Genomic DNA, 10,822 nt, shown 5'->3' on the forward strand with positions numbered 1-10,822 from the left:
CTTTAGCCATTTCGTTCGCTGACAGAGCCGTGATAAGAAAGTGGCCATTTTCACACACATTTTGTTCTTAACCTTCCTGAAACACATGTCTGAAAAAAACTATTTCCTCAAGCCTTTTGGTAATGACAGTCCAATCCCTCAACTGATTTTGCAAAGAAAAACTCATTAATGAGACAGACATTTTTCTACACAACTCAACAGCTTAGTCCATAAGAATATTTGGAAGCAGCTTATAAAAAAATCCTCCATGGATTAAACAAAAAGGAAAGCTCAGTTTCTTTTTTCTTTTTCTTTCTACAGAGCGGTAAAAAGAGTATTAGACATGCCCCACCCACACGCACAACACGCACACAAATGCCCCCTGACTCTCACCCACCCCCTGTGTAGATTGAAATGTCAGCAACGCTTTGGATTGTTACGGTCCACGTTAGAGCCTGGCTCAGGATTAATGTACATATGGGAAACAATGGAGCATCTACAATGCTCACTCAGGCAGATTCTCCACATCCCCTCCTACTGTAGCTGCAGTGGGATGCATGTGGCTTCTCCTTATAAAGAGACGGGCACTTTGATGTAGAAAGAGAGGCAAGGGGGCAGAGGGACCGACAAAGAGGGAGTTTAACTGCCTTTCATGTCTCCCCTTCCCTGCACCCCAACACTCCACTGTCTTGCCTTAAACAAGCCACTAAAGCCAGACACATCTACGGGTTTTGCCACTGGAGGCATGTCAGTGCCACAGATTGGAGCAGTGGTGGTGGTTGCTGCTGGTGTTGGGGGATTTTGTTTCATCTTCTTTTTCCCCCTAGAGGTGCAGTTTCTAAAGACGGCCACAAAAACAAGCAAGATAAAGAAAAATCGGAGTCTTGGATAAAAGGTTCAGGGAGCTCAGTATTTTGGCTGCAGGCAGCACTAATTAACAGGTCACTCCTATGGAAGAAAAAAAAAAGCACATGTACAGTTTTAATCCAGCTACTTACTGTTGAGTTGGGGGATTTCTTTATTTTTGTCCATATCTCACTATTGGACTAGTAAATGATGTTCTCTGATACAAGTGGCCACCTCCTACAGCTACACTCTCACATACAACTTGACGCTTTGGTGCTCTCGGCACTCCCATTCACTCTGAATGGAGTGATGTTATGCATTGTTGAACTGAAGTGTGGATCCGTTGTTTCACTTTACCTGCAGTAATTTCACCCAAGAGTTCTGCAGAGTTTACAGTTCCAAGCACAATTGCAGTTTCCAGCAAATCACATCAAAGGCAAGGCACTCGTTTATGTTGCTTATAGCTCGGCTTTAAAATGAAGGACAAGTTGAACTTTGCAAAGGGACGTTGTAGAAAACCTGATATCAGAGGCTGGGATAGCTGCTCTGTGGATACATCTCCTTTGCTATGGAAGTGCTCGCATACTGCACAAACTTTCAGTTATGTAAGAGAAAGACAGTACAACAGCGACTCCTCACACAGACTGCATCTGAAATAGTCTACAAGTTAGTAAGAGTTGTGGGCAGAGTCCAACTATCCTATGGAGCAACATAAAAGTACAAAAACAAACTGGGATCATCTCTTGTGTACAACCAGGATGATTTAAACATTACAACTTTTAGTGAAATGTAAAGACTGTACATCTTAGAGAGCACAAAGCACAGCTCAGTGTTACTTTATTTGCTGGCTTCTTATTTTGAAGCTTCGTACAAAGTCTTTGTAATATGATGTGCTTAATCAAGCTGACATAATGGCTCTATAACAGTTAACTTGGCTTCCTTTCATCAGCAGACAGGTTAATTAATTCACGGAATTATTAGACAGTTAATTTGTTTCATGAAATGATTCGATTTTCTTTCATTTCATGACTGTAATTGAAAGTCTCAATTTGACCAGCTCAGTCAATGCAGGTGTTTGAACCTACAGCAGGGTGAATCACAATGCATCCAAGAGAAGATACAGCCTGCTGCTTTAGAGTATACTGAATCTCCCAGGGATGTGGATTCACATCAGTTCTCTCACACTGGCAACAATGCAACAAGCAGATTGGTGCACAGATCTAAAATGATATTGTACGTCCATCAATCAATAATCAATTACTTGATGTGCCCCATGCAGCACGCTCCTGTGCAGCTTGAGATCATTGCTTAAAAGATTTTTCACAGTTCAGACATACACAGCACAGACAAACATCATGTGGGTCAATCAATAATTCCAAATTGCGTTCCTCTATGGTTCACAAAAGATTGGCTTTGAAGTATATGTTATACATGCACTAGAGAAAATGTTCACTTTAGACCTCTGTGAAAGAACTTCATGAACCATAACCATCATGAAGGCAGAATTATTATTTTTTCTTTTCTTTTTCTTTCTTTCTTTCTTTTTTTTGTTGCTGCAAGGCTAATAGCTGCTCCTGGTTTAAGCTAGGTATACCTGGATGTGATCCTGCAATTTCTACAGTGACAACTAAAAGATGAAATCACAGGTTAAATGAAAAAGGAAGGCTCTGGTAAGATGAGTACTAGACTTGTGCAGCTTTAACTCTTTACCACTTACATCTGCATTGGGATTTGCAGATATAACAATGACTTCTAAAGTAAAGTATTCTTTGGTAATAGCCATATAACACTAACACTGATTTAAAAGTAGATTTGCTCTTAAATTCACAGTTCTCTTATTCAAAACTTTCCCCATGAAATTCACAATAAAAGCTTTAACTTTAATTTCCATGAACTCAATTACAAACATAATGACATTATAGTGCACAGGGAAAGAGTACGTACAAAAGATCATATTTGACATGATGGAAACAGTCTATTTTTAGCATTCAGGTTTAGAAAAAATCATCAGTAATTAATTATTCTTTGTTAGAGTGGTCTCAGATCAATTTTGAGATATACTATTATATTAGATATATAAATTAACAGTCAAATAAGACCATACTATTAAGTCAACTTTATCTTGCAAGATTTTATCTCAGTAATATTCTTGTTTTTACACCTACATTATTTTATTCACATATAGAGCTTTTAGTATTGTATACTCAATGTGTTACATATAACACATTAAAGTCATGATGCCACTTTTAAATAATAAGCCATCATCATAACTTCCATATTGCAAAGAAAAAAACATCATTTTGAGCTTGGAAGAGCAAAGGTTTGATATTTTAGGAAATGTGATTTTTACTTTCTTGTTTTGAAATAAGAAGACTGAAGGCTACAGTAAATTATTTTAACTTGGCACAAAGGCTGGAAACAAACAGCTAGCCTGGCTTTGTCCAAAGCAAGTAAGTAAATAAATATGCACAAAGCTTAATACACTATTGACTGGGTGCTAAGCAACACTAACACTCTCTAGTCTGTACTAAGAACTTCTCATCGTGCCACAAGAGTAGATGGGTGTATTTTCCAAAATATTGAGTGATTTAACTAATTATCGAAAAGTCCATTAGTTTGCAGTCAATTAACTACCCGATAAACTGGCTAAATGTTTCAGTCACACTAAAAAATACAGTGAAATGGAATTATCCAGTGTTTCATGTCCACTGGTTCATTAGTGGAGGAGAAATTTGGTATTTTCTCAACCATGCCTGTATAAAATGCACTGGGCTGGTCTAAGCACAGCAAATAGAGCCTATAGAAAAAGGCACCTTTGTGTATTTATGAATAACTTTATTTTCAGATGCTTCCACAGTCTGACTCGGGCATTTAAAAAAAACACATATATGGCTTGTGTGGGGAAAAAAAGTTCACAGTGCATCCAGGTGAGACAGGGTGCAAATCTGAAAGAGAGCTATTATGTATCAATCATTGAAAAGAATTCTCAATAACTCCACATGTCCTTGCAGTTTGAAGGACACAGCTGTATCAAATGCACTAGAAAAGCACGCAGGCTGAGTGCAGACATTTACATTTATATACATGCATTTAGCTGATGCGTTTTTCTGAAAAGCAACTCACAATAAAGGCGACATTAGATTTAGCTCGGACGTTTACGTCACTTATGAAGCAGAAGAAAGGTCACAGATGGAGTATCCCGAAATAATCCACTGGTGTTTCAGAGATACGCAAACGACGTGGATATCATTGTTCACTTCCCCAGAGAAAGCTTTGTTTTCACAGTTAGTTCCAATTTGTTTTCAGCTGCTGCTTTAAGGAGAGGTCCTGGTTTGGGTTCCAAACATTTCTTAAAGCTCCACTTTAAGAAATGGCACAAAAGTGAGCCCAATGCATTAATTAGGTGTCCTGATGAAGGCTAATGAGCGGGACTGAGATCAGGCTAAGTGATACTGTAAATAGAAAATGTGAGGAGAAATCCGTGGAAACAACAGGACCTAATAACATCAGCCAAGCTGATTTCCCTTATGGAAAAGGGGTCAGTGCACTAGGAGGTGTTCCATCTCGTCATTGACTGTGGAACAACTGAGCACCACCAAAAGCAGACATCCACAGACATGGATGATACCAAATGTTCAATTAATCTTATCTGGTATAAGGTCTCATAAGGTCTGAAAGATGTTGTGGGAGCCAATTTATATCAACAAATTATTATTGTAAGCACATAAACTTTTTTACAGAGCGATGTACTCCTGCATGGGTGCACTGGTTCTTAAGTGGGGACCAGCAGGAGCCTTTTAAAAGGATTCTCCAAGGTCCTAAACACAGTGCAAAGTTGTTTGTTTTTGCTATTTTATATTGCTACTGGAATATTACCACAATGATAGAATGCATTAAGGTGTTTTTTTTTTCCCTTTAAGCCTGCCTGCACTAGGGTATCTGATGAATCACAGGTTTCATTCCACCTACGGAGGCTGTATGATTCTCAACCAAAGAAACAAACAGCAACAGCACTGCATTAGAATACAAGTGAAACCAAGCTCCCTTCTACACATCTGAAGCAGTGAAATGTGCGATCGAATGCAAGGCTTTAGGCAGTGATTTGATAAACATGCACACGGACTTAATGTGAGCACTCGGACATTCATTTCTCCTGAGACGGCAGAAAGGCTAAAAAGGAGAAAAATTAAATACTTTAGTGGGAAACTTTCTGCATCTGATTCCTTAATAATCTCTGTTTAATATATTTTTTTGATAAACCGTTTTTCTAAACATCTCATTATGTAACTTCCTCTCCTCTATCCAGCATGAACCCTGCCACTCGCCCTAGGACAGCTGGGATAGGCTGCAGCCCCCCTGCGACCCTGAATTGGATAACCGGAAAAAATAAATGGAAGGATTGATTGATGGATGGAATTCTTTATATGGATGCTTTTGTGAGAGAAAGGTTGTGGTATTACGATGCAGCCAATCACCTTGCAATTGCAATATTTATCCTGCACTCTCGAGGTATACCATAATTGTCTACTCTGTCTTGTGCAGAGTTCATCATATTATATGGCAGCTACGACTCAGGCAGGATAGCAGGCTGTCCACCAATCTTAAGGTTGTCTTTTAATTCCTGGCTCCTTTAGTTTGCAAGCAAAACCATGCTCAGACAAGATGCTGAACCTAAAAATTACCCCTAATATGTCATTTCTGGGTGAAAATCTAAAAATTGTATATATATATTTAAAAGGTACTACCACTTTGACTTCATTGTGTCCATAAAAATATCTAAATCACCAATGCATTTGTATATCAGTGCAATCTTTTCAGCTTCAGGACACCGTGACATTCATATGGCAGCACACAGATCTAATATTAAAAGAGTCATTTCCTTACTCAACACCAGGACATGTGCCTGCAATTGTTGGGGGCTATATTTAGGAGTGTATATGGTGCTCTAGTTACAATTTCTAGCAGCTGGAGTGAACTCCATTGTGGAGATAAGGCTCTTGTTTTGTTTTGTTTTTCTAGATTATACTGTTCAATATTATCTGGACAGTATCAACTTCAGTGAAATCATAGTGACAATACTTTCTGCATTTCTTTGTTACCATGATGTTCTATAACGTAGTTTTGATAAAGGCTGTGTTCCAGACCGAGTGCTCAAAGTTTGACAAATATGGAGCTCAAACAGCAAAGAAGGCTTGCAAATTGGTTGCATTATGGGAAATGGAGGATTTGGACACAAGAAAGGATAAAAATGGCAAATTATTCACCTCAACTAGAATTCAGAGGTTCCTTTTCAGTCTCTCTCAGGAAAATCTCTGAAGTTCATGGTGATTGTTTTAATGTTGTGTGTTATTGATTTCAATCATACATTGGTATCTACTGTACTGCACAACAGCGGAATAATTGAATCGGGGCCCAAAAGCATAACAATATCGATAAGGAATGGCTGCAGTTTGGTGCGTGTGTCAACTCTCTCAAACGGCCACTTCGCCCGCACCCATCGCTGGTCGGGAGCGTTCAATATCACTTCTCACTTTGTGAAGTTAGGACGGCTCTGCGCTCACGCTCTTTTTTACAAAACACGCCATTATGCGCCCGCTGTGTCCTGCACTCACCCTTTCATCTGCAGGCTCTTCCAGCGAGCATTCGTCAGCGCGTCACTGCTGTTTAAACGCAGGCAGGGAAAACGGGAAGAGCTGTCCTCCCTCCAGGTGAACGAGTGTGAGCGTGTGGGTGTGTACGCTGATTGAATGGTGCATTATTTAACGATGGAAAACTGATCTCTTTCGGTGAGCAAGTGTCCCGCTCCCAGAGTTGGGTTTTCACCTTTTCCCTTTTTCACTTCTTCTTCCTCCCCCATTATTTGTTTGACTGGACCCCATTACGGAGGGAAAGGAATATATATATATATATATATATATATATATATATATATATATATATATATATATATATATATATATATATATATATATATAGCACACAGCTGCCGAGGCAGCACCTCGTCTTCTCTGAGGATTTCTTACTTACAGTAGTCTCGACAAAGTAGCTGACAGGTAAATGTGCTTACATGGTTGAGCGAATTTGTGAGAAATTGTGCGGTGCGTGGCAGGCATTCAGGGTGACTGATGGAGCAACAATCTCGCGCGCACACACACACGCGGAGGCAGAGAAAGACACACTGGGAGGAGAGAGGCAGGCAGGAAGGTGCTCACTAGTTAGAACAGCGAGGTTTTTTTTCTGTCCGCACACTCACACACACGATTGTGAGGTTGTTATACATACACTACAATTTAGCTGTCATAAGCTGTCAAAGAAACGCGTTTCCCAAGCGTGACGGGAATGTAGACTCTGCGGGTTGAAGCGGAACACAATTGCGCACATTTTTATTGGAAACATGCGCAATGTATTAGGGGAAAATGACAAATAAAGACCCACGTGTGAGCGCCAGTATTTATTTACGCATTTTTTCTGGGCGTAGAGTTGCTTAAACGGGCAAAACAAGCGTCCTGTCACATTCACCTGAATTGCAATCTCTTCATTTTTCTCACATCTCTTATCGATCATGCGTCACTAATCCTCCTGGACCCACATTGACTTGTGCGTATCAACCCGGAGTGAGCTGTGCGTAAAAACGCACCTGGCACGAACACGCAGAACAGCGATCCCCTACTATTCCCCACATTTGATTCCCCCAGTGTACACACACACACACACACACACACACACACACACACACACACACACACACACACACACACACACACACACACACACACAAACTCACCCAGGGTGTGAACGCAGGTCCTCCCCGCGCGTCTCTTGATGTTTGTTCGTGTATCTCGTAAAAAGAGAGTGGAGAACCCGGGCAGCAAAGGCGTTAAAGAACTAGTGGACGGCAGCTAAACGCCGCCGACTTCCCCCCCTTCTTCACCTCTTCCTCCTCCCTTCTTTTACTGCTTTCCTCACTCCTCCCCCCTTTCCCGGGGCAGGTTGAACAGCGGCTGCAATAATCCAGACATTGTTCTCTTCATCAGCTCGTTTTAAAGCAAAGACTGGACTGGAAAGGACTCCCGATTCTCGTTAACTTGGGAGTTCTGAGGAATTCTCCTTTCAGACTGGAGGTGCTGTCCAGTGTAATCCGAGCTCAGGAAAGGTCTGAAAGAACAGCCCACAGACTTACAAAGCTCAGAATGAAGCTGGAGTCAGACCTGGAGTTGAACTATGACTGCAGGTGGCGCAAAGGGGAGAGAAAGTTTGCTTTCAGTTTAACTAAAAGAATAAATTAAATAAATAAATAAAACTGACACTTGGCGAGAAAATGAAAAATAATCCCTGCAGGACTGGTTCTTCTCGCACTTGCCTCTCACAGATCAAACTCCCTTTAGAGGGACCCTAGCGCACCTGCGGCCGGAGTGGAGACGCGCAGGTATCCACAGACTGAGCCCCCTCCTCCCCTCTCTCTGTGGATTTGATTCCGCGTTATTATTCCGACTCTCTCTGCGTGACAATCATCACTCAGTGTCAAGCCTGGCGTTGCTTCTCCAGGAAGCTAAGGAAAGCGTCTCTGTTCATCGTCGCTCTCCTCTGTGTCTCCCTCTCCCTTTTCCCCCAACAAGCTCCGTCCATCCGCTTTCTATTTAACCACGCCCCTCTCAGCAGCCATTGGCTGGAAAGCGGAGAGACCGAAGACGGGGATGGTGAGGAAGGCTGCGATGATGTGTTCTAAGAAAAGGGGGGAGAAAGGGACAGGAAAGAAGACAGGGTGGAGAGAGGTGGCATTAGATAAACTACGACGGAGGTGAAAATGGGAGAAGTGGGATGCAAGAAAGGTAAAAGGGGAAGGAGAGTGTCCCAGGAAATGAGGATAATGCAGTTTGTGTGCTATGTGTGGATGGATGGGTTCATCGGGGAGGGCAGTTCGTGCACTGAGCTCTGTGTTTGAGCCCAGAGGGACAGGCCGGCTAATGAACGTGAAAATGCGTCCCTCCTCTTTTTCTTCTTTAGTTCATTTCTTTTACCCACTAAGTCACTGGCAGTGCTTTAGCCATATTTGACTCTCAGCCGAATGGAACACATAATGACAGCATCCACCAATGCTAAGCATACACACTTCTGACTGTCTGTCTACTTCTTTTTAAAAAATATATATATATGGTGGCTGAAAGCTGAGTAGCTTCCTTGATGAGTCTAAGATGAATTGGTGGCTACAGCCCGGTCCTTTGTGTACAAGGGAACCGGTTTTGGTACATGTGCAAGAAAACCATTTTGTTTCTGACTTCAGACAACAAACCTGAAATGTAGGACTTAAGCATGGAACCTAAAGGTAACTTAAGACTAAAAAAATTTTAGGTGAAAATAAAAGTAAACAGCTGGAAAACCGCAGTCACTTGGTTGAAATTTATGTGTTTGTGCAACTATCACTACCTCTAACATGGCATTTGTTACCAGTTTAAATTGGAAACACTTCAACATGTGGTTCGATGAAGGCTGATGTGGGTTGTTTTTTTGTTTTTTTTTGGAACAAATGAGCAGCACGATTATTAAGTTGGAGGCCAATGACAATAAAACATCTGGATTTGTGTGATTTACTTCATCATCTAGACTTCAGGGTCTACATTATCGATGTACGAGTTTGTTTCAGTGATGCTCATGTTCTAATATTGGCAGGGAACACTGAGAACATCACTGCATACACGGTAGTTGCTCAATGCTGTGAGCAACTACCGTGGAAAAGCTTAAAAATAACAGATTCCCCTAAAATCAGCCTCGTTCCATATCAGCTAGTCTGCTACTCCCACTACACCACAGGCAGAAATATTTTCAGGGCTTCCTAGTGCCAGGATATGTGGACAGCACATGTTTGGTTCAGGATTTCCTATCCCATGGGCTGGTCGTTTTTTTGTTTTTTTTATCAATACAGATCATTTTTTTAGCTGATAAGATTAAAAATATGCACTCAGCTTATACAACAATCGCCTTCCCCCTGCTGAGCGTCTCCTTGCAGTCTATCTGTAGACTCCTCTCAGGTTCATCTGTAGGCTGTGGCTCGAGTACTGGTTATAACTGTTTATGGGCACGAAAATGGCAGACTTTTAAGGGTAAAATTATCAGCAATGAGGAAATCTTTTTTCTTCTCTTTGGCGCCACTCCCGTTGGTGGCACTTTGGAGTAGGTGTTGTTCTCTTTGGCCTATGCCAAAAGCCATTCTTGGGTTAAAAGGAGGCTGGAGGCTGTCTTGCATGTTAAATATCCAGCCCAGAGGCAAAAGTAGGGAACTAAGTAAGTGCCTGAGCTGCCTGAAATGGAAGCAAATGGGGTGGGCTGGATATTGTTGTGGCGCAACCGCACATGGTAGCAGAATAAGGCAGGAAAAGTTGCTTGACAGCTCCTGGGAGAGGCTTTGATTGATGGCAACGCTCCAGGGAGTGTTTCAAAATGAACTTAGTTAACTTGGAGCCACATGAAGCATTCATCACTTGCTGCCATACAGGAGTGAGATGCTCACTGCAAGCTAGGCAGCATTTTATTTAGAAAGGCACCTGGGGAACATCTTCACTGGAGTAGCAGGTACCTATTTACAGCTATTTTAAGGCTCACATCAACAAATCTCCAAGATTTTCTCAAATCAAAGTATCGACGTGACTGCAGCTACTTCAATTTGCTCATCAGGTTTCGAGAGTCTTAGGACTGGGTGTGTCACGTGTGGTTTCAAAGTGTGAAATATAAAAATGATTTTGAGGCAGAAGAACAAATTCTTATGGCGCGTCAGCTCCTGTATTAAAAGATTGGTCATATTGCTTTACAGTCTTGTGAGTCGACCTAAATTCAGTAGCCACAGCCCTACATTTTGATGACAATAAAAACTTTTGATATGCATCAGTTGGAATGTCTATTTTTTGTCCACCTATTGCAACGACCTACAAGAACAAGTCTTGAAAGTCAAAAATCATACATTCTAACAGAACAAGGTTCAGATTAGGGGTTAGAGTTAGACCTC

The 10,822-nt window shown here is 41.4% G+C and overlaps 1 protein-coding gene across 1 annotated transcript in view; it reads right to left on the reverse strand.

Moving 5' to 3' along the window:
- brinp2 (bone morphogenetic protein/retinoic acid inducible neural-specific 2) overlaps positions 1 to 8,440 on the reverse strand; it is a 294,885-nt gene extending 286,445 nt beyond the window's left edge. The window contains exon 1 of the mRNA XM_026148790.1: positions 7,610 to 8,440. The gene's annotated coding sequence lies outside the window, so the exon portion shown is untranslated. The remainder of the gene's footprint in view (positions 1 to 7,609) is intronic.
- Positions 8,441 to 10,822: the final 2,382 nt, after the last annotated feature.

Source organism: Astatotilapia calliptera, chromosome 18 (assembly GCF_900246225.1).
Source record: "Astatotilapia calliptera chromosome 18, fAstCal1.2, whole genome shotgun sequence".
NCBI lineage: Eukaryota > Metazoa > Chordata > Actinopteri > Cichliformes > Cichlidae > Astatotilapia > Astatotilapia calliptera.